The sequence below is a fragment of the Lissotriton vulgaris genome, chromosome 7 (genome assembly GCF_964263255.1).
Source record: "Lissotriton vulgaris chromosome 7, aLisVul1.2, whole genome shotgun sequence".
Classification (NCBI taxonomy): Eukaryota; Metazoa; Chordata; class Amphibia; order Caudata; family Salamandridae; genus Lissotriton; species Lissotriton vulgaris.
In genome coordinates this window covers 572,957,951-572,980,389 of record NC_141695.1, presented here as the reverse complement: position 1 = coordinate 572,980,389, position 22,439 = coordinate 572,957,951, and the positions used below count along the sequence as shown (strand labels likewise).

General features: G+C 45.0%; 1 protein-coding gene across 2 annotated transcripts in view; it reads right to left on the bottom strand.

The window, feature by feature from the left end:
- The window catches only part of LOC147702042 (uncharacterized), a 374,952-nt gene that overhangs the window by 69,087 nt on the left and 283,426 nt on the right, over nucleotides 1–22,439 (bottom strand). The gene's annotated exons all lie outside the window — the stretch shown is intronic.

Here is a 22,439-nt window from a genome sequence, read left to right as displayed (position 1 = left end):
ACTATTTTACCGATATAACTTCCCTTTTTCCCTGTGACAAACCTCCTTATATTCTCAAATAAACGAATGTGCTCAATTTCCTAAACATGTCCCCAATCATCATTTTGATTATATTTTTGTGTTACGACCATTGCTGTGCCTACGTTCGAAGATGCAAGTAATACTGTTGTAGTTGTGCATTCAATTTGAAATAAAAAAAATTGTATTGTTAGTTTCATTTACATGTATTTATTTCATTATTTATTAGTACCTGCCACCTGCAAGATTAGACAAATGCAAACTCCAACAGAAGTTCGATCGACAATATATAAATATAGCCACATACCAATTTGATTCAACTTGAACACCTAAAACATTGATTGCGGTCAGATGCGTTTTTATGGTTTATGTTGTCATTAACAGCATCCTTAGCTAATTCTATATACATCCGTCTAAGGTAATGTAGTTAACATTGCCTCAACTTACCACATAGGGAACGAATAGGTTTTAGATCTTGTATTCCCCATCGCGTAAAGGACAAAAAGGACAAATACAGTCTTTTTACTCTTTTACATCTCTCTACAGGATATTAAGTTTTAAAAGTAAGTTCTCTGCAGAACATGATCTCTTAAAAACATTAAGTAAGGCTGTTTCCTTTCCTTTCTTTTCAAAAGCTACATAAACACAGGGGCAACTCCCCCACTAAGGTGGAGGAGGGTCGCCCCACTGCTTTATAGCAATGTAAATAAAAGGAACATTTTATATTTCCCTGCTGTGGCAGCTCTGTCGGTGGGGCGGGCCTGCTCTGCTTTCAGAGCAAGGGAGGAGTGGTTTTCCCACTGCAAGTGCGCATAAATGCTTGGCTGTCCCTCTCCAGCGCATCAAACGTTCATACACACTTTGCATTTTCTCCACGCTGGCTGAATTACAGCTTAGGTAGAGAAAATGCCTAGGCCCCCAGGCCCCGGCAGAGCGCTCTAGCACGTTGCTCTGACCAATCAAAGGGGAGGGTGGGAGGTAGGTGCTTCCTGCTTACCTGTTCCCGCCTGAAGAGCCGTCGGAGGAGAGACGAGGAGTGACGCAGTAATCTGGTAAGTTTTCTTCTTTATTTTAAATCCCCTCACTCACTTCGAACCGAACTGAATCAACTATTACTGAGTAGTACTTCAAGGGTTGATAGTATACCACATCAACATTAAAGACAGCGAAGATAGCAAGATCGAAAGATGATGCATCGCAAACACTCTACTACAATGACCAGAGTCCTTAGGGGCAACTCCCGCCGGTGTGTGAGTAGTTTCGACCCCACCCCTCTTTGTAACTTAAAGCTCCCTTGAGCAGCGGGCTGACGAGCCTGGGATCCCGCACCTACGCGCCGGAGTGGTACTATACCTGGCAGATATTGGCAGCCATCGGCGACCCCAGAACACTGCCTATCCCTGCTGACGAGGGTTGAAAACCCGAAACACGTGTCCAGGGATGGCGAAGACAGCGAAGATAGCAAGATCGAAAGATGATGCATCGCGAACACTCTACTACAATGACCAGAGTCCTTAGGGGCAACTCCCGCCGGTGAGTGAGTAGTGTGCGACCCCACCCCTCTTTGTAACATTAAAGTGTGCCATACGAATGGCTTTTTGAAAGTGCTGTACCCCAAGACATCACAGTACTAATGCAAAATTTAAATGAACCAATGAAAATTTCAAAGCTGACCCAAATTCTAACAATTTGTTTTAAACCGAGTGCTAATTCTTGTGGATATAGGCCGAGATATACAGTTTGGTGAACCGAGTACCCTCAGTCTGTCTACTCTGTTTTGAGTCGAGAATACAGTCAGTTTTCGGTCAGTGTTGCCCATGCTGGCTCCACTGTAGGAAACTAGAAGTGTAGGGTAGAGCACAGCTGTTTCAACTGAAAGATAAGTGTAGTTTTCGTGCCTCCGGAGCTCTCTCCCCGTCTGGAGAGATATGTTTGCAACCTATGATAGCAGCTATACCTGGCTCGGTGTAGCTGTTCCCCCGGGCACCGATATGTGCTGACACAGCTCTGAGTTTCCTGTTATTTAAATATTATGTTCATAAGGATCAATGTTTCAAAATAAAATGGTTACTCCTTGTTCTTGTGTATTTCATTTATTCTTCATGAAATTATTTTTCACAAAAATCGTTTCATGAAGAATAAATGAAATACACAAGAACAAGGAGTAACCATTTTATTTTGAAACATTGATCCTTATGAACATAATATTTAAATAACAGGAAACTCAGAGCTGTGTCCACTGTAGGAAAACCTACTCAGAAGGACTGAAGGCTAAGGGCATCAGATCACCGCCCTATTTAGTGTAAAAGGTCTGAAGTCTTTTTTTCAGTGTTTGTCACTGCCATCACGGACAGCAAATAAAAAATACTGACCCAGTATGTGGAGGGCATTCGTTTTTTATTCTTCAGAAACAAATTTCCACTTTTGAATTTTGTTTCTAAAGAACCAAAAAGTTTGAAGAGATGGTGGTTGTGCACCAAACTTTCAGTGCCTTCGCATGAGGGCCACCCAGCGTGGGATTGTTAACGCGGGCATTCGGGCAATGCCCGAGGGGCCGGTCTCTGAGTTCCTGCTGTGGGCTGCTTTTTTGAGCAGCCTGTGGGTCGATTTGGGCGCTATCTCTATTGTTCGAACAGCCAGCGGCCCAGTGGGTGTCTGAGTGGCCTTTCTATAGGCCGATGGGCGCTCATTACCTCCTGTTTAGCAACAGGTAGAGGTGTCACTCCCCTTGTCTCGCTGGCCGGCCCATTAACGTGTGCATATACTGAGCGGGGGCAGGGGGCCTGAGTAGAAGTGGCCTCACTTGTTTCCAGGTGTGTTACTTTCAGCAGTGTAAACTAACGTGTGCATTTCCCCACCACCCTTGCTTTTTTTTTACGCCGAAGAAGTCATTTGAGGAAAGGCGTAATGCAAATTTGGGCCGATTTTGTTTTTGCGTGCCCAGGCTGATTTTCAATCCCAATCCAACCCTGGGGCCACCACAGTCTGGCCAAGAACAGTACTGCAATTTCTTTTCAATTTCTCTCATGTAGCACGAGGTAGTTACCAGAGGGATAGAAAAGTCAGTCAGTGATAATACTTCCCCCTGAGAATGAACAGATATCTCTGCTGTGTCGGAGGTGACTTAAAAATATGGCAGTCTTCCGTCCATCAGGGTGATGGATATAATGGCCTCTGTCACTCTGACGGATAAAGACCACCAAATGCTAACTTAGCACCTTAATCACTTATGGAGTTGGCATTGTACATTGAGGTTTCACAGTAAACAGGTCTAGATGGTGAAATGTAGATTGAGGCGGGGGAGAAGTGATTATCATGAACAGGGAAATGGAGAGGTCTCGGACGACGAAGGTTGTGGGATGGATTGAAAACTGCCACATTGGAGATGCCTACTAGTGTGGTTTAACAGTAGACTGTCAAAAAATGCTAATGAGATGTACAACTTTGGGGCCTGGACAGTTCCATTGAAATGATAATTGTACTGATTGCATGCTGCCTGGTTGTGCCTTGCGGTTTGGGATGGGAAGAGAGGATGGGCAGTAAATCTTGTTGACATTAGGCTTCATGTACCACGGATTGTGTTCTACACATAAAACCCAAATACAAATATATTACTAAAAAGGAGTGAACATTGCAACAAAAAATGTTAATGATTTCTATTAAAAACGCAAATAAAAACAAATTCTGAAGTCCCTAACACACAACTGCTCACAGATCCTAATAGCATGCCTGATATTTTTCCAATATCTCTTACTTTACTTTCTTCCATATTACTTACTATTTGATGGTTCCTCACAAAATTGTCTGATGAATTACATTCCCTCTGTAGACAAATCAGGATCATATCAAGGATAATAATATCAACCACATACATATGCATATGAATAAGGCTAACTAAGGGTGAACTTTTCTGACTTCTTGAAAAATCCTACAAAAGTTGTGTAGATATAAAGACAAAAGTATCAACCATACTTAAGCCAATATATCATTGATTTGGGTGAGGACTATATCTGCTCCCATTTGAACAGTTTCAATAAACTTGCTGGAATACTGAGGATATCAATTTTAGATCACAACATAGCTCTATCTACATGGTCAAATAATGTACTGAAATCGATGAAGACATCGAAAATGGCCAGTTTCTTAAGGCAATTATGTTTATCCAAAATTAAATGTATTATCAAAGTGTTCTAGTGAGAGAAATGCATATTCAGAAGCTCATATTTGTAGATATTCTAGTACGGACTTACAGCAATATCTAAAAGGGCCATTGACCTATAATTTGGTGGAAATCATTTTGAGTTTTTTTTATTGACTAGGACTATTATACTTCCTTTGCAGGCATATGGTTTCTGACTAATAAGATAACATTCTCTACCTAAAGGTGTAAGAAAGGTGGTCCATTTCTTAGGACATTTTTTCATCTGTGCTATAGAGATACCGTCCATTCTATTAGCAGATTAATACCTTCACCTAGTCATAAAAGCATTTGATAGTTCAACAACTAGTACTCTTGCGGTACTGTTTTACATACTCTTACATGCCTTTGTTAATTGGCACCAAAACACCTAAAATGGGAATAAAATGGGAACATTCAGGGAAAATTTATATTGAATTAGTACAGTTAGAAAGGACTATGCCCTCTTTGCACTTATACGGAGTTTGACATATAGTGGCCAATTTACAACGGCATGTAAGATTATGCAAAAGAGCACTCCTGCAGTACTACGAAAGTGACTCATAAATATTTTTGTGAAACAGCCCCAAGGTTTTTTAATATAATTTGAAATATTATGTGGATATGCATCTTCATTCAGTTCACCTAAAGGCCTAAACTAACCTGTGATCAACCATGAATTATACTTCTGGGTCCCTTTCCATTGCACAATCTTGATACACGTTCCTCACATTCCATTTAAGTAATCAAAACTGTAGCAAATTCTGTTCTTGTACTTGTATGAAGCAATAGTATGTAGGACACGAATTATGTGATGCACTGTAGGACAAAATCCAGGCTTAGAAAAAAGACTTTGTTGTGTCGTATTAATTTCATGTTCAACTTTGCAAATTGAACTTCTTTCTCTAAAGAATAAAACACATACTGTTTTCTAAGTAAAATAAATATTCTTACTATTTCTAAAACTACCACGTTTGTTACACTCTAGTCTGGGGCAGAAAAATCTCGATAGCTAACCGGCAGATTATCATCTGATCCCTACCCTGAGTTGTTCTTATATTAGTATTCAGTTTATTAAAGAATACCAACAACACCATCAACTTATCCTCATTCACTATCTTATTAAAGATTTGACAAATTGGTTGTGAATTGCAAACAGTTTGGCCATCCTTTACAGCCCTTTCTAGTCTAGTCCCACCCTCATGAATATACCATATCTTTTTCTACATTTTAGAAAACTACTACTCTGTTTTTTCCCCAGCACTTTCCTGCAATCTTATCTGCATTTTTAACAGTTCTTAGAGCAGTGTTACTTTCCCTTGGTAGATATGTTTCTGGTTTGCAAATAAAATCATCTTTGAGTGAGTCTTTTTGTGTACCCAAAGTACACTACTGTTTATAGTGTACTGTTGACCACTAAACAGTCTTTTGCATTGCCAATATTCAAATATATTTATTTCAATAACTGAAATCAAAATCCATCCACGGCATCAAGAAGTTCAGAAATTTGCAGAAAAGGCCCTGGGAAATTGAATGATCCATTATCAACTAACAATGAAGAAGTTGAAGTGTTGAAGGCTGAGTGCAATTGTGGTCCACTCCCTCCCTTCCTTACCAACCCTACTGGATGATTCTGAGCTTTACATGAGAACAATATCTCTGAATCAGGTTTTATTCATTGCTCAAAACACAATAATTCAAATCATTTAGTAATTTACTACTTTGCAATCTTTCTAACTCTGGTTCCTCCACCTTTTTGTTCCATATCTGGAAAATAGAATCTGAATTAAATGTACTACTATCATTTATAGCAATATTAAAATCACTAATAACTGAAGACTTTGGGCCATAACAAATCTAACGGATGTCTCATCCACCTTATTACAAGTGAATTAGGAAACTATGCACATGTAATAAGGTGGAAGTAATAATGTGTGTAACAAAGTACCTGTCCACCAAAATATAAATTAGGACCTTTGGTTGGGTAATGTAACAAATTGCTCCCACTTCTACTGAAATCTCCAGAATTCTTTTATTGTTTCCGCACCTACACATTGAGGATGCAGTTTGAGCTTTGCAAACATTCACTAGGCTTTGATGTATTATTGATCAGTGAGAATAGATTTCTTTGCAAAACTCCCCCATGGTTGTGTATGAAATTTACTTAAACTTTTCTCAGTGATCTTTTCCACTGGCTCCTCGCATAATCCGATATTACCACAAACTAATGATTTGTTACTAGTATCCTCAATATGGAGTGCAGCCATGCTATCACTTATTAACAGATTAGCTAATTAAGCAAAAAAGAGTGGGACTTCAATTATCTCTTTTGTCTTGGCAAACTTATAAGGAATAATGTTTGAACCTCTAATTTTTGTTGTGTTGTCTTGCAAGAAAATTCCTATAGTATTTGATTTCCAGTAAAGCAAAACGTACCTTATGTCTAGAACAATAACATTCTTTTAATAAGTAGTTCTTTTTCAATTATGGCATACATTTTCTCACCTAAAAACTGGGTTTAGCAAAAGAGAAACTAGGGTCCCTGATGCCCATCCATCCACATGGTCTGTTAATGACAGACTGTGATTGATTCGTAAACTGGAGTGTTGCAGACGTGCTGTGTTATCTGAAACATCTAAAACTGGACCAGGAACCAGGGCTGGGGCAGGCACTGCATATAAGTCGACCACGAGTGGAGGGGTTGTCTTGCTAAGTCATTTAAGCTGAAAGTAACAATAACAAGTGCCATTCAAAACACCTCCACCGCACAGAAATTGCTTCAATGTTATGTAGTTTAAGAGACAAGCTGGGTATTTTCACAGGAAATGCCTGCATATGAACACTATTTTATAAAACAACAACGGTCCCATGCATAAGAAATATATGCGAAGCAATAAATATAGACGAGATCAATTCTATATTTGGAGCGGCATGTCCAGCCGGACAGAGGTCTTCAATTTTTTACTCAATTGAAAGTTATATACACAAAGGATACCTTCAACAAATCACCAGTGTGGGGCACAAGCCTGTACCCAGACACAATCAGATCAGTACAGAAGGTTAACAGATGACAAAACAGGGCTTTTAAGGCAAAAGCAGCGATTTCTGTAAACATTCAAATGTACAGAAATATCGGACAAGCACCATTACATATACATAACATATACATCAAGTTTTTGCATAAGGGGGGGCAGAGCCAGACCGGCGGCCAAGATGGTCGCCCGGGCTCCCGGCTCCGTCGACCTTCTTCCCCCGCCGCCTGATCCACTTTGCTTTCCTGCACGGCTCCGGTATTTTCGATCGTCGGAAGGGGTGGAGTGCAGCTGAGTCCGACTCCGAGGGATTTCCGAGCCCCGTGGCCAGAGCTATGGACCCCCGTAAGCTGGGGCCTACGCGTGATTCAAAGCCGGGACCCCGCGTGATGCCGCAGCCGTTCGGGAGTTCAACAACAACGGCCACACGGACCCGGAAGGTACCGGTCGGCCGCCGTGGAAGGTCAGTCCACCTCTGTGAATGTGCCTCCAGCGCTCATTTTGTGAAGCCCAGTAGACGAGGAATAATTCATCATGTTCCCTCCCCCCCCCTGATTGCTCCTGGATGGAAATGGGGACTTGAATTTTGAATTTTGCTATTTGTCTCCCCACTGGAACTGTGTTTGGTCAGCGTGACGACCATCTATCTGCACTTTAGCTGATCGGCTCCGGTTGCGGCACAAAGTGATTGCTGCGCTTCCTTCGATTAAGGGGGCTTGTATGGGATCGCCAGCGGAGGAGTGGAGATGGCGCTCGCACGCCTGTGCACTGTGGAGGTATTGATTACGCTGGGATTTTTTGTTATTTCTGTTTCTATGGCCTTTTTTTCTTTTTGTAATTCTTGGCTTTTCTGTATCTTCTTCTCTTGCTTCTCCTTTCCTCGGGTACAGATTAGAGGTAACTCTCCGAACATTTTATGCGTTCAAATATTAAGGGTGGATGTCTCATTAATGCTTTGCGGTACAGTGGGCAGCCACTGTTTAGGTGAGGGAATTGTTATGTTTCTCGTATATCCTGATTATGTGCATTGGCGCCGATCCCTTGCCTACGGTGGCCCTGACTGTGAATATCCTGTTTTACGCAACGCCCTTGAATTGTGATGGCTTAACTGTGCGGCATCAGATCCTGCTCTTCTTTAATTAAAAAAAAAAAGAAACCTTCTTTTATCCTGTTGCCAATTTGGTGATATGCTTTCCTGAGTTACACTATATATCCTGGGGGGGGCGTACTTTTGTACTGCTTGTGACTTGAATTGCTCGATTTGCCCACTTTTGTCCTGATGGCCGACCGTTATGGTTGATAGGCTTGTGAATGTAACTTATTCATGTAACAATAAAGGTTTACCAAAAGAAAAAAAAAAAAAAGTTTTTGTATAAGGTGCACAACAGGTCGACGGAGTTTCGGTCCCACTACTTAGTCATGGGGACCATCATCAGGACATTTATTAAATGCCTTAAGGTTGTAAGCCTCTAATGCCGAGGGGGAGTTGCCCGGGTATGCTCGTGCTGCGAGCTGTGATGGAGGGATGCCTAGTTAAAGGCGGAGCTGTCCAGAATCGGGAGCATTCAATATGTCAGTGTCACAATAGTGTCAATGCGCAGTACCAGGAATCCGCCGGGTCAGTCGGCCGCTAGGTCTGCTTCCTGGCTTCCTGGAGGAAGCCAGGAAGCAGACCTAGCAGCCGACCTAGCAGCCGACCTAGCAGCCGACTGACCCGGCGGATTCCTGGTACCGCGCATTGACACTATTGTGACAGGGACATATTGAAATGCTCCCGATTCTGGGCAGCTCCGCCTTTAACTAGGCATCCCTCCATCACAGCTCGCAGCACAAGCCTACCGGGGCAATTCCCCCTCGGCATTAGAGGCTTACAACCTTAAGGCATTTAATAAATGTCCCGATGATGGTCCCCATGTCTAAGTAGTGGGACCGAAACGCCGTCAACCTGTTGTGCACCTTATACAAAAACTTGATTTATATGTTATGTATTTGTAATGGTGCTTGTCCGGTATTTCTGTAAATTCGAATTTTTACAGAAATCGCTGCTTTTGCCTTAAAAGCCCTGTTTTGTCTCATGTTAACCTTCTGTACTGATCTGATTGTGTCTGGGTACAGGCTTGTGCCCCACACTGGTGATTTGTTGAAGGTATCCTTTGTGTATATAACTTTCAATTGAGTAAAAAATTGAAGACCTCTGTCCGGCTGGACATGTCGCTCCAAATATAGAATTGATCTCGTCTATATTCATTGCTTCGCATATATTTCTTATGCATGGGACCGTTGTTGTTTTATAAAGTATGCTCCCCGAGGTCCTATGCTGACTCACTTGGGGCCTCTTGTTGACCTTAACATGCATTTGAACACTAGCCACCACCACACAGCAAACATACTTCCTGTTACCTGGTCTACCTAACATTATAGTGGAGTTAGGGAAGATCAAGACAGAGAAATGGACATTAAATTGGTGAAAATATTTTGTTTGTCTAACCCAGTTAAAAAGCCAGTCACAAAGCTCAAGCTATTGCACTTCCAATTTAAATATAATTCTTCCGAATGGTATAGTTCATGTGAAAACATGATTCTTTTTATACAAAATATCTTCTGATGCACTTTGGCCACAACCAGACACAAAAAGCACGGTGCTTCACCTGGCATGTTTAAAATAAGAGTTGAAAATGTAGTGAGGGCAGGATTAAGAGGTCAACTCTGGCTAGTAGAAATATCTTGCTGAGTCCAACCAGGTAAAAGTGACAGTCACAGAGCCCCAGCAGCCAACACACATTCCCCATAGAACAAGCATTTACAATGCAATAGGTCTCGCATTATTAAAGTTTGCGCTATTGGCATTGTAAATGACATTGCTTTTTATTCATTTGTTTTTAAAACCTGCAATCAGTGCATAAACACGCACTTTGAACGTATAGTCTTTGCTTACGATGAGCAAGGCTGGCAGTAAAAGAGACTGCCAGCCTTGCTTCTCATAAGCATGGACTATAAGTACAAAGTGCTTGTTTACGCACTGATGTACATGAATAAAAGACATTGTCATTTACAATGCCAATAGCTCAAACTTTAATATTGCGAGACATATTGCATTGTAAATGCTTGTTTAGTCTAACTGCTCAATTAGCAAGACCATGTTTCTCAGTAGAAGCTAACATTTTAGTCCTGAAGCCTTCATCAATGTCTGACATTGTATTGGTTATTTTTTTTTAATCTATCATAACAAGAACTCTGCAGCTATACGTTGGGTAGGCTTCTTGGGTACAGCTGATGCGTTTTGGCCCCTATTATTATTTTACAGTACTCCGTGAAGACTGTCTCAGGGACAAAGATATCAAGAACTATCAATTGGTCTAATTTCATCAAAAAGTGCTACACAGCTAATATATATATGAGCATACTATTATTATTTCGGAGTTGTAAGGTTATGTGGAAATAAACCATGGGGGCCCACCTGGATGTGAAACCAGGTGTGTAAACCTAGTCACATTTCCTATGTCACCTAGGTACATACATAGATTCATGCGATGGAGTGAGGGTAATTCCGTAGTCTCTTGTGGATTGCTATAGCTACCGATATGTTGCATGCACTCATTTCTATAATTCCTGTCTTAATACACAATTCATTGTACAGACTTAACGACCTATGCAGGATGACATACCTCTAAATATAAGAATATGCTTCAAATAATAGGCAGCACTGCATCTGCTAGTGAACAAAGGCAGATTAAGTTCAAAGTACGGGCTCAATATTGAATACAAATATTAATTTTATTACATGTAAAATTGTGCCCTCCAGGCCATACCTTACCCCAAAGTGTGGAGGCATTTCCTAATGGAATATGAGGCTAAAATGGGCTGTGTGCCCATGCCCTGCATGCATTAGTTATCCTTCTGCAGTTTGGGACTCCTCAACGTATTGTCACGGCAAAAGCACATCAAAGTAGGAAAAAGTATGTTCCAGCTCAAACTCGGTGTATGCACACAGGCCTCTGTGCATGACTTAGACCTGCCGTATTGATACGGTTGGACGTGGTGTGCTTACTGTTCCTTTGACCCAGAACAGTGGTTACCATATTTGAATGGATTTGGAATCCTGGTCGGTCCATCGTTGCCATGGTGTTTGTTTGCGATACTTTTGTCTTAGTGGCGACCTTTTAACTTATTGTGTGAGGTCCTCACTGCAAGATTTTTATTTTACCCAAACTGTATCCTCCTATACAAAATAGACTAAATGTATATGTGACTGATCGGCTCATTTTACTTTCACTTTATGTGTAAATTATGTCAGTGCACCATGAAAAGAAAGACTCCCGCTGCTGGGGAAGCGATTCCCCAGCAGCCCGACCTCCACTATAACAAGTCTATGGTCCTCTGTCATTGATATGTGCGTTTTAGAGAGGACCGAAAGTGACCATAATTACCTCTCTGTGTCTATGCAGGCTTTTTATGCGACTATCTTTCCTGTTCCCGGTCCGTCCCTTCTTACTGGGGAGATTGCACTGACCTCGGACAAGCGCCATTGAAAGAGGAGCCAAATAATAAATCGCTGGGACATCCTATTTACCCCTACTGCCGATCTTAATGAAATATGGCTGAGATACCCGCCACCCCCTCTCAACACAATCCCCAAAGGAGGGAAACCGGAAACAGTTCTTGAAGTTTTTTGGAAGTGGGAGGGAGTGACCCTCCCGGCCGTATTTATTAAAAACAAAAATTATAAACATTTAAACATTAATGTACAATTTCATACCACATTGCGATGTTTGGCTAACCTTAACAGATTCTCTAATACAGAGGTTCTCCTAGCCGAACTAAAATCCTACAAAACATTTACTTGAAATATTGAAATTGTACATCCTAACGTTTAAGGGCCAACGGCAAGGTCGTAACCGGTGTCAAGATCCCTAACCAGACATACCCCCCCCACTTGGAGGGGCGACAGCACTGAGGCGTACTCAAGTGCAACTACTACCAATTTCCCTTGACTTGACGGGGGCACTTATCAACTCGACGCCAGTTAAAGGTCGTTCGAAGACTCGTGTGAGGTATCTAGAAGGTATCGTAGACCTCCCCCCAACCCCACACAACTTACCGCATCTGCCGTCGCAGATGTCACTGGCCCCGGGAAATTCCCCAGGAGGGGGCTGTAACCCCTCCTACACAGGAAGGGGCCTTGACCGCCTTTCCTCTTCTTTCGGCGACCCATCCTTAGAAGGGACCGCCTCCCCGTTGAGGGGCCAAAGGCCACCTCCCCCGAGCGCTCCCATCCGTGTTGGGTGACGCCCACTCATAGGGATCTTCCAATTAGTGCTCACCGATCATGACCTTACCGCCCGACCAAAATAAATACGACAAAATGCTAACTAAACGAAACTACATTGGCCACTATGACCGAAAAAGCCTGTTTATAAATGGACCTTACATCCGAAGTTCTTTAATCGCAAACTTGTAAAATTAGACCAATCTTTATTGCACATTCAACATCAACCCAACACTACAATAACCTGTAAACGAAATAGAATAATTGATCAAATTTATTAAAACAACTGGCTGTCCTCAGGGGCTGGTGGGTGGGTCAAAATTGGCTCTTAGTTCCGTCTCGAGCTCACGTGCAGCGAGGAGGTGCAGCTTCAGAGCACAGGAACAAGAGGATGTCTTCTGGTCTTGCGTCCCTTTTTATCCATCTTCAGGGCGGGCGTAAACCCGCCCCTGCCTGCCCCGAGGGCGTGGCCAGCCGCGTCAGTGTCTAGGCCAGCCCACTCTAGGGCGGGAAAAAAGCGCGCCCCGGCTACGCCGCTTCGGGCATACCAGCCGAGACGCGCCTCCCGCCCAAAATGGCTTCCCGGGGGGATCGAGGCACTCTGCCATACGTTCGGGGGGACCGAGTGGTCGCCCCTTTCCATATGGCTGAGATACCCGCCACCCCCTCTCAACACAATCCCCAAAGGAGGGAAACCGGAAACAGTTCTTGAAGTTTTTTGGAAGTGGGAGGGAGTGACCCTCCCGGCCGTATTTATTAAAAACAAAAATTATAAACATTTAAACATTAATGTACAATTTCATACCACATTGCGATGTTTGGCTAACCTTAACAGATTCTCTAATACAGAGGTTCTCCTAGCCGAACTAAAATCCTACAAAACATTTACTTGAAATATTGAAATTGTACATCCTAACGTTTAAGGGCCAACGGCAAGGTCGTAACCGGTGTCAAGATCCCTAACCAGACATACCCCCCCCACTTGGAGGGGCGACAGCACTGAGGCGTACTCAAGTGCAACTACTACCAATTTCCCTTGACTTGACGGGGGCACTTATCAACTCGACGCCAGTTAAAGGTCGTTCGAAGACTCGTGTGAGGTATCTAGAAGGTATCGTAGACCTCCCCCCAACCCCACACAACTTACCACATCTGCCGTCGCAGATGTCACTGGCCCCGGGAAATTCCCCAGGAGGGGGCTGTAACCCCTCCTACACAGGAAGGGGCCTTGACCGCCTTTCCTCTTCTTTCGGTGACCCATCCTTAGAAGGGACCGCCTCCCCGTTGAGGGGCCAAAGGCCACCTCCCCCGAGCGCTCCCATCCGTGTTGGGTGACGCCCACTCATAGGGATCTTCCAATTAGTGCTCACCGATCATGACCTTACCGCCACAGGCCGGATAGTTGACCGGCTATCCGGACCCCCCACACAACTCCTACCTAAAGGTCATGTTTCAACGATTTCAACCATGCTAAGAAGTCTCCTAAGAGTAACTCATTCCCCACCCAAGACAAATGCACACCATCCCCCAAATACATACTGTCATCATTAATACAGCTATGAGAAATAGAATGCAATGTCCGGGAACGGAACAACCTACTCACTTTATTGTTAAGCTTTCTAACAGAATGGTTTAAAGCAGGAATAGAGATAGCCCCCCGCCACACCTTACGTGGAATCAAATGGGACCATGCAATCGTGCACCCCGGAACTCTCCTCGCCAACCAACTTACGGTGGAAAGCATTGCCTCCAGGAGTAGTCGTCTACCGATGGTGACTAAATCATTACCCCCAACATGCACTATAACTATAGACGGCGGTGACCTTGTCCGCCCTAACAAACCCTCGAAAAATGTTTGAAACTGGTCAATACAGAGACCGCCCCTTCCGTAGAAGGACATCCTGTACCCGTATTCCCCAGCTACGTGAATCATGTCACCTGCTTTGAATACGTCTGCGGCACGCCTCACGTATGAGTGGCCCACGACCCACACCTCCTTTTTCACAGCCGGTGATGTCAGACCGCTGGCCCGGTGTAGGGTCGACTGCATAGTCCGCCCCGCCTCGTAGGCTTGCGTAACTGAAAACCAAACAAAAACAAGAAGCGTGAGTACATTATTACAGCTTCACAACATGTGCAACCGCACGTATCTTTTGTAACAATTGGAGGACCAACGCCCCACTCGTTTCACTTGCTCAACATTAAGACCCCTGGCTGTAGCTTCCGTAGCAGCCCCTATCCGAAAGGAATGGGTCCCAAATTCGCCCGGGTTCAAGCCCGCAGCGGCAATTGACATCGCAAGCACCCGCTGAAACTGAAATTTCGTCAGTGGGGTGGCGTCAGCGTGTCTTAACAAAGTCCCCCCCCATGATGCCACCCTTCGTGCTAGGTAATCCTCTAAACACTTTACCGGACATATGGAGGACCCAGGAATCCTGCGTATGATGACGCAGTCACCCATCCCATCTTGATCAGTCTTGGATTTTACAAAGGAGACAGTCATTGTTTCTCCCCTGATCTGAACGTGTTCCTGGCACAAACCCCCTGCCACATCCAGTTTGTTCCTTGCAACTAGTTCGCTTACCCGCATTGCTCCGTGAAATGCTAGCGTAAAAGCGGCTCGGAACAGCACCGCCTCAAACTGAGATGAACATGTGGCCGGGAGTGTGGTCAACAACTGGGACAATCTATCCAAACATATCGGGCGCCTTTCATCTACTCTGCGACCCTCAAGGCGTTGCCACCCACGCAGCGCTTTCTGTACAACGAAAGACGCTGTTGGGTCCTGGATAGCGTGTGCTCTGGCAACAAAGGAAATGGCAGCACGATGCCTCTGGGCCGTAGCCACCGATTTCCCAGCCCTACGTAAGGACATCAGGAAATTCACTACCCATTCCTCGTGACCCCAAAGTCGCTCTCTATCACTCCCCAAAAAGGCTAAATAGGCCCGAAACGCCCCTTCGTATGCCTTCCTCGTCCTTGGTGCTATACTCTCTCCCACGAGGTGACGAAGTTCGGGGCACCGAGAGACCAGAGAGCTTCGGGAAAGGGTGCCGGCTCTGGGTCCGCTGAGGGGAGGAAACCCGAAAAAGCCTGCATTTGAAAACGAGACAGTGCGTCAGCCGCCTGATTCATCACCCCCGGAACATGTTTTGCTCTGAATAGCACGTTCAATTGCATACATAGTAAAACAATTTCCTTAAGCAGTCTCAAAATCAGTTTACAACGTGCTGCCTGACTATTGATGCACTCGACCACGGTCATATTGTCAGACCAAAATATGACAGAGTGATCTTTGAACCCATCGGGCCATGTTCTCAAGGCCACCAAGATGGGAAACAGTTCCAGGAAAGCAATATTACTCGTCAGACCATTCTCATGCCACCATGTCAGCCATCTTTGTGCCGACCATTTCGTGCCGAAAATGGCGCCAAAACCTATGCTTCCTGCTGAATCTGTCCACAGCCCTAGCTCTTCAGAAGACACGGCTGGTTCATTCCAGACGATTCTACCATTGAAGTCCGCCAGAAATGCTAACCAAATACGCATGTCCTGGCGGATCTCGGCCGATAGTCTCGTGCGATGATGGCACTCTTTAAGGCCGACCATCGCTTGGGCAATTGAACGGGAAAAGGGGCGGGCCATTGGTATTACCCTCAGGGCAAAATTCAACTGTCCCACCAACTGCTGTAATTGTTGCAGCGTAATTTTTGATGCATTTATACACACTTGCAGCGCAGCCCTGAACTTCAACACTTTCTCAGCTGGCAAACGGAAACACCCTTCAATGGAGTCCAACTCGATCCCCAGAAACTCGAGGCAAGTCGTAGGACCCACTGTTTTACCCGGCGCCAATGGCACACCAAACTGTTTCATTAACACACAAAATTCGGCCAAGGCCCGGCCACATTCAAGATCCCCGGCTGCCCCAAGAAACAGAAAATCATCAAGGTAGTGCATTACATCTTGGAAACCTGTTTTCTTTGTGAAGACCCATTGTAGAAAACTACTGAATTTCTCGAAATAAGCACAGGACATAGAGCACCCCATTGGCATACACCTATCCATGTAATAACAACCCTGAAACATGAATCCTAGGAGACGCTGGTCGTCTGGGTGTACCGGGAGCAATCGGAACGCTGACTCGATATCTGACTTCGCCATCAGCGCCCCGGGCCCCAGGCGATTTAAAATGGCTACGGCCTCATCGAAGGATGCGTACCGCACCGAACACACTTCTGGATCGATTGCATCATTTACGGAAAGACCTCGTGGAGCTGATAAATTATGAATCAGTCGGAACTCCCCGGGGTCTTTCTTGGGGACTACCCCTAAGGGAGAACAAACAAAATTCTGGACCGGGGGTAAACTAAACGGGCCGGCGACCCGACCTCGAGTCACCTCTTTCCGGATCTTATCCTGTACTACGGTCGTATGCTGCAGGACGGAAAGTTGATTTTTACACTTTTCCACACCCTGAAAGTCCCCTACCGGGATGCGGAAACCATACGAAAAACCGTTCCGCAGCACCCCAGCAGAAGTACGATCCGGGTATTCACTGAGCCAGGGAATCATCGCCAGGGTATCAATTGGGGTAGGTAAAGGCGCCCCTCGGACTATATTAGACCTGTTTGGCACCTCCTCTCCCCCCGTTATCACCCGTTTTGGCTCTGCACGAGGACTCAGGATGGGACGACCCACAACCACTACATTCATGTTTGAATTTACACGATCCCTGGGGTCTAGTACATTTACCTCTGTTGTAATTAAAGCAGAAACCCCTTTTTCCGGTATTGCCGGCAGGTTTCGAGTAATCGTCGGCACCCGTACCTGATCGAAAGGGCGTCCCCGCATATTGCCGGGAGGATTCGCCAACATTACTTCCCACCAACGGCATTTTCAACATTCCTGACTCCTTCATTTTATCCCAAGTCAAGGAATCATAACAATCCCAGGTTAAACTTTTATTATGCTCCTTTTCCTTTCTGAACAGATTATCGTAACAGAACCAATGATTACCTTGGTGCGATGTCGAGTACCCCATGATTCGTGAGTGATAGATTGGGAACTCGGAAAACAACTCAGGTCTACGTTCCCCCAAGATTGATGTAAAGATTCCCCAAGCATTGCCCAAATTGCCGATATTCTCATTCACTTTAAAGGCGGCCATTTTTGCGCGCCAAACACTCGGATGCATGAGATCCTTCTGACTCTTCACATGCTCTACCTCATAATGATCAACAAGCAGTGAGAAAATGTTCACATACTCCCCCGCCCAAATCTTTTCCTTAATTGCCAAAGGAACATGTTGCCCCAACTTTTCTCTCCGAGAGGGTGTTGACTCATCCCTCGCGATCGGCAATGGCCGCTTACCTGCACCTGACGCTGCCTCTGTGGTCGCAATCGTCCCTGGTGTCTTGTCCCCTACTGCAGCCGGCACGGGCACCTTGGCTGCTTCCCGTTTCTCACGCAATTGCTTTATCAGCGCCTGCGCATCGACAGCCGTGGCGCCCTCGTTACCTTTACCCAACCACGCTGCCAATTGTGCCGCCAGCACGGGCGGCATATCATCCTCGGACACGGGGGTGACCACAACGGGAATTGGATTCCCCTCCTTCGGCACGGGAGTTGGAGCCTCGAGCGGGGCACTGGGACCCGGGATGTCTTCACCCGCTGCCCCTCTCCTGGGCCTCTTGTTTTTCCCTCCCGGGGCTGCTCCCGCCAAAGGACGCTTTGGACCCCCTTCCTCATTCTTGTCCACCCGCTTCTTTAGCTCGGACATCTCCTTCATGAGAACGCGCAGCATCTGGTCAGTAGTCATGCGCTTTCCCACCTTCTTCGGCATTCTCCAACAAAGTAACTGTAAAACAAACAAGAACGATTAAAACGCTCAAAATTGGCTCTTAGTTCCGTCTCGAGCTCACGTGCAGCGAGGAGGTGCAGCTTCAGAGCACAGGAACAAGAGGATGTCTTCTGGTCTTGCGTCCCTTTTTATCCATCTTCAGGGCGGGCGTAAACCCGCCCCTGCCTGCCCCGAGGGCGTGGCCAGCCGCGTCAGTGTCTAGGCCAGCCCACTCTAGGGCGGGAAAAAAGCGCGCCCCGGCTACGCCGCTTCGGGCATACCAGCCGAGACGCGCCTCCCGCCCAAAATGGCTTCCCGGGGGGATCGAGGCACTCTGCCATACGTTCGGGGGGACCGAGTGGTCGCCCCTTTCCATCATGGCAGGAATACAGGCCGGAAATCTAGTCGCCCCGACCAAGTGATCCTTACACAGCCTTTTCTGATTGCATATCAGGGCACTTTACTGTCCCAGGCTCCACCAAAAAAGCGCGACTTTCCTGAGATAGGCTCGTGGTTTAACAAAGAATGCCATATGCTCCAAGCTCCTTAGCCAGAGCCACAATAACCGGAGACATGCCTTGCATCTCCCTGGTCAGAAAAGCATACAAAAAGGCAATCACTCTTGCCAAAGAAGCTTCTTTGTCTTCAACCACTGCAATAGGTTTAGGTAATACAAGTATGGACTTCAGTACGAGACAAAAAAAAACAAGGGAAAGTGAAAGTGCACCCGCGCGTTGTAGGCACGGCGTGAGCATGCACGTCGGCGTGACATGGAGCTCGTGACCATGGTAGCGCTTGACTAGGTGCTGGACAGCTGGTGCGGTGTAGGGAGGGGGCCGCCAAAGCGGCTAAAGCAAAAAAAGAGTGGGTCGAGTCGTAGAGCGTGGGCTAAGGACCGTGCATCAGAAGGGCACTTAGGTGAGAGCATAGCCTGAAACGCCGGAGGGAGGGAAAGCGGCAGGGGGCGTCTGGTGTGTGTGTGTGTCTCTCTCTCTCTGTTGTTGAGTGAGATAAGTACGGGTGCACTGGCTGGGGGCGGCTGGTGCGTGTGTATGTGTGTGTTTCTTGCTGCATGCAGCTGCTTTGCCTAGACTGAAGGGGGACAGGAGATGTGCAACGTGGTGAACGCGCGCGTCCCGATACGATCAGCCTGCAGCCTGCGCGTGCCCATCTCCTGTCTCCCTTAAGCCCTTGAAAGCATAGTCGATGACTATAGGTCTCGCTGCGACAGCGCTTCGTGCTGCGGTGCAGGTGCGAGACCTAAAAAGTGCTTCTATTCATTATAGTAAAAGGGATAAGAGGGTTCTCCTCACTGGAAATGCATCCACAAGCACAGTACTATTTGTAACACTTTCTGTGTATATTATTCCTTATGGAAAGTATTTTTAATTGCTATTGATGCAAGTGGAACTTAGCGAGCCAATATAGATCTCCTCAGATGATTTACATGCCCCCTTACGGTTGCAACCTAAAATTTCTATTCCTCCTCATAAATAATGACCAGTTGTATTTTCAAAATATCGCTGGTAAAATCAGCTTGGTGAGTGCTATTTTTTTTTTAAATGCCTGTGCCATACACCAAGTGAAACGCACCATATCAAAATGCTCATAAACTTCTTTGCTCACCTCATAATAATGAGTATCAGTTCAAAGATATCCTGTTGTCCTGCAGGATATCCATGCCATTGTCACATTTGTTCTATCTGCATGTTTACAATATCACTCATAATATTTCAAGCTCATTTGTCTTCACATTGTGAACATGTAGTAAATTGTACCACTAGCCATGTCATATTCTATTATTGAGATAGTTTCACCACTCTTACCCACTAATAAATCATACATTAAAGGGTAAATCATGGTTCTTCAAGGTGGATCAGCTGTAAACCACACATAAATGTAATGTGTCCATGAAGATGAAAAGTGTTTGCATTCTTGGAAGGCCCCCATATTATTATCTTTCTAAATGTGACAGTAATGAGTAGTAATAAAAACTGTTAGGCCAGGCTGTTTATGTGAAAGATTATATAGGTTGTAATTATATTATGAACAGAGGGGTTAAAGTTGAGATGTATACCTAGGAGTTCATGTGATGGGCAGATTCTGATGCAATAGGCAGAAATGCAAGTGTTATCTCACTTTTGCCATTGAAGATGAAGGACAGAACTGAATCTCAATTCCCGATGGCAGAGTTTTCCTATAGTTTTCCTGCCACCATCACCTTATAACAGATAAGGAAATTGTCATCATTGCAGAAGTGATCAGCAAACCTCAATTCCTTGTGCGGCTGTTTATCTTCTTCTTACTCTTGATGTCAAAGTAATATTATCCATCACTATATTAACCTTCAAAGCCACAATTTACAAATACAACCCGCTCTCTTCTCCACAACATGCTTATCTTTAAATTCATCCCTGGGTCACTTCCTGTCTACCATTAAAATGGTAGGCTTTTCTATCCAACACAATATGAACTTCTTTAAAAACTGGTGGTTAGCCTTAATCTTCTGATCCATCACTAAAATCTCACTCACATCTGATCTGTTTCCTCTTCAACAAAGCCATTCTTAACTCCTTCTGAAAAAAGATTCAGAAAACCACAAAATTAATGTGCCCTTTCATTAATAGTCTTTTTTAAATAAAGAACATTCAGGCAGATCATTGTGTCCTAAATGTGACTGGGTTCCGCAAAGAGCATGGTACACTTGATAATTTAACAGCTCTTCAAGTGATTATGGACAAATATGTACGAGTGCGAGGAGGTGGAGTATATGCGGCATTCATAGACTTCTCCACAGCGTTTGACAAGGTGGACCGTCCGATGCTGTGGAGAAAGCTTGCTGTATTGGGTATGCCGCCCCATCTACTGGAGCTTTTAAGATCCCTTCACTCGAATACCTGGTGTAAGGTGCTACAAGGCGGAGAAAGGGGTCTTTCACAGATTATCCCATCCTTGAATGGATTAAAACAGGGGTGTCTATTGGCCCCCATGTTGTTTTCATTATATATTGCGGACCTACCTGCTTCCATTGCTGCATGTGCTGGTTTAGCCCCGGTAGTTGGAAGTTCATCCATCTCTGTTTTAATGTATGCGGATGATATCCTCATTTTAGACTTAACTCCGAAGGGCTTGTCTAATCGCCTGCAAGCTTTACATTTATTTGCAGAAGCACATTTTATGAAGATTAATGCTTCCAAAAGCAAAATCATGTGCATTACTGGAAGAAAAAAATGTAGGACTGAAAACTTCGGATGGGCTATAGGAGGCCAGAGACTAGAGGTGGTTAAAACCTACACCTTTCTAGGTAAAATAATCTCGGCAAACCTAAGAGAAAAACCCCATATTGAACATAATTCGCGTAAAGCATTGGCTCATGGTATGGGGTTATGTTCCCTGTATTCTGCTACAGGGAAAAGACACTTTGCTCGATTTTTGGAAGTGTATAGAGCAAAAATCCCTGCAACTCTGCTTTATGGAATAGAACTGGTGGAGTTAAGGCATTGGGGTTTTTTGCAGTTAATGGAAGGAAAGGTACTAAGAAGAATTTCTTCCTTTAATACAGCTTGCTCCGTGACCGCTTGCAGGCTGGAATTTGGCCATCGGAGCTGTTGGGTACAGGGGTTGATTGCCCTGGTAAGATGGGTGGCCTGTTTGGCCAGAGGTGAATCGGGTTCCCTACGGGCACATATTAAAAAGGAACTGCTGGGCAATCTAAACGAGTTATGACTCAGAATGCCACCTGGAAACACAAAGCTGTGTGTCACCGAAAGAGGTTTCGGAAATCTAGCTCTAAATCGAGAGCATGAACATCTTTCAGCTTTCGAGGATAGTAGGATCAACCAAATACACTCCTCATGGCTCCCCCAGCAGAACGATCCATTGGGTACAGATTGCACATTCCCATTAACCCCTCCCACGCTGGTGACGGACCCGCTCCATCACGCCCCTCGGGTGGGCTGTGCTGGTGACGGAACGGTTCCATCACGGCTCGCTCACTGCGCCTGCGCGGTCCTGATTTCGCGCCTGCGCGGCGCGTTCTATTGAGCAGGCGGGGTCGTGACTGAACCGTTCCGTCACAAGCACGGCTCACCTGAGGGGCGTGAT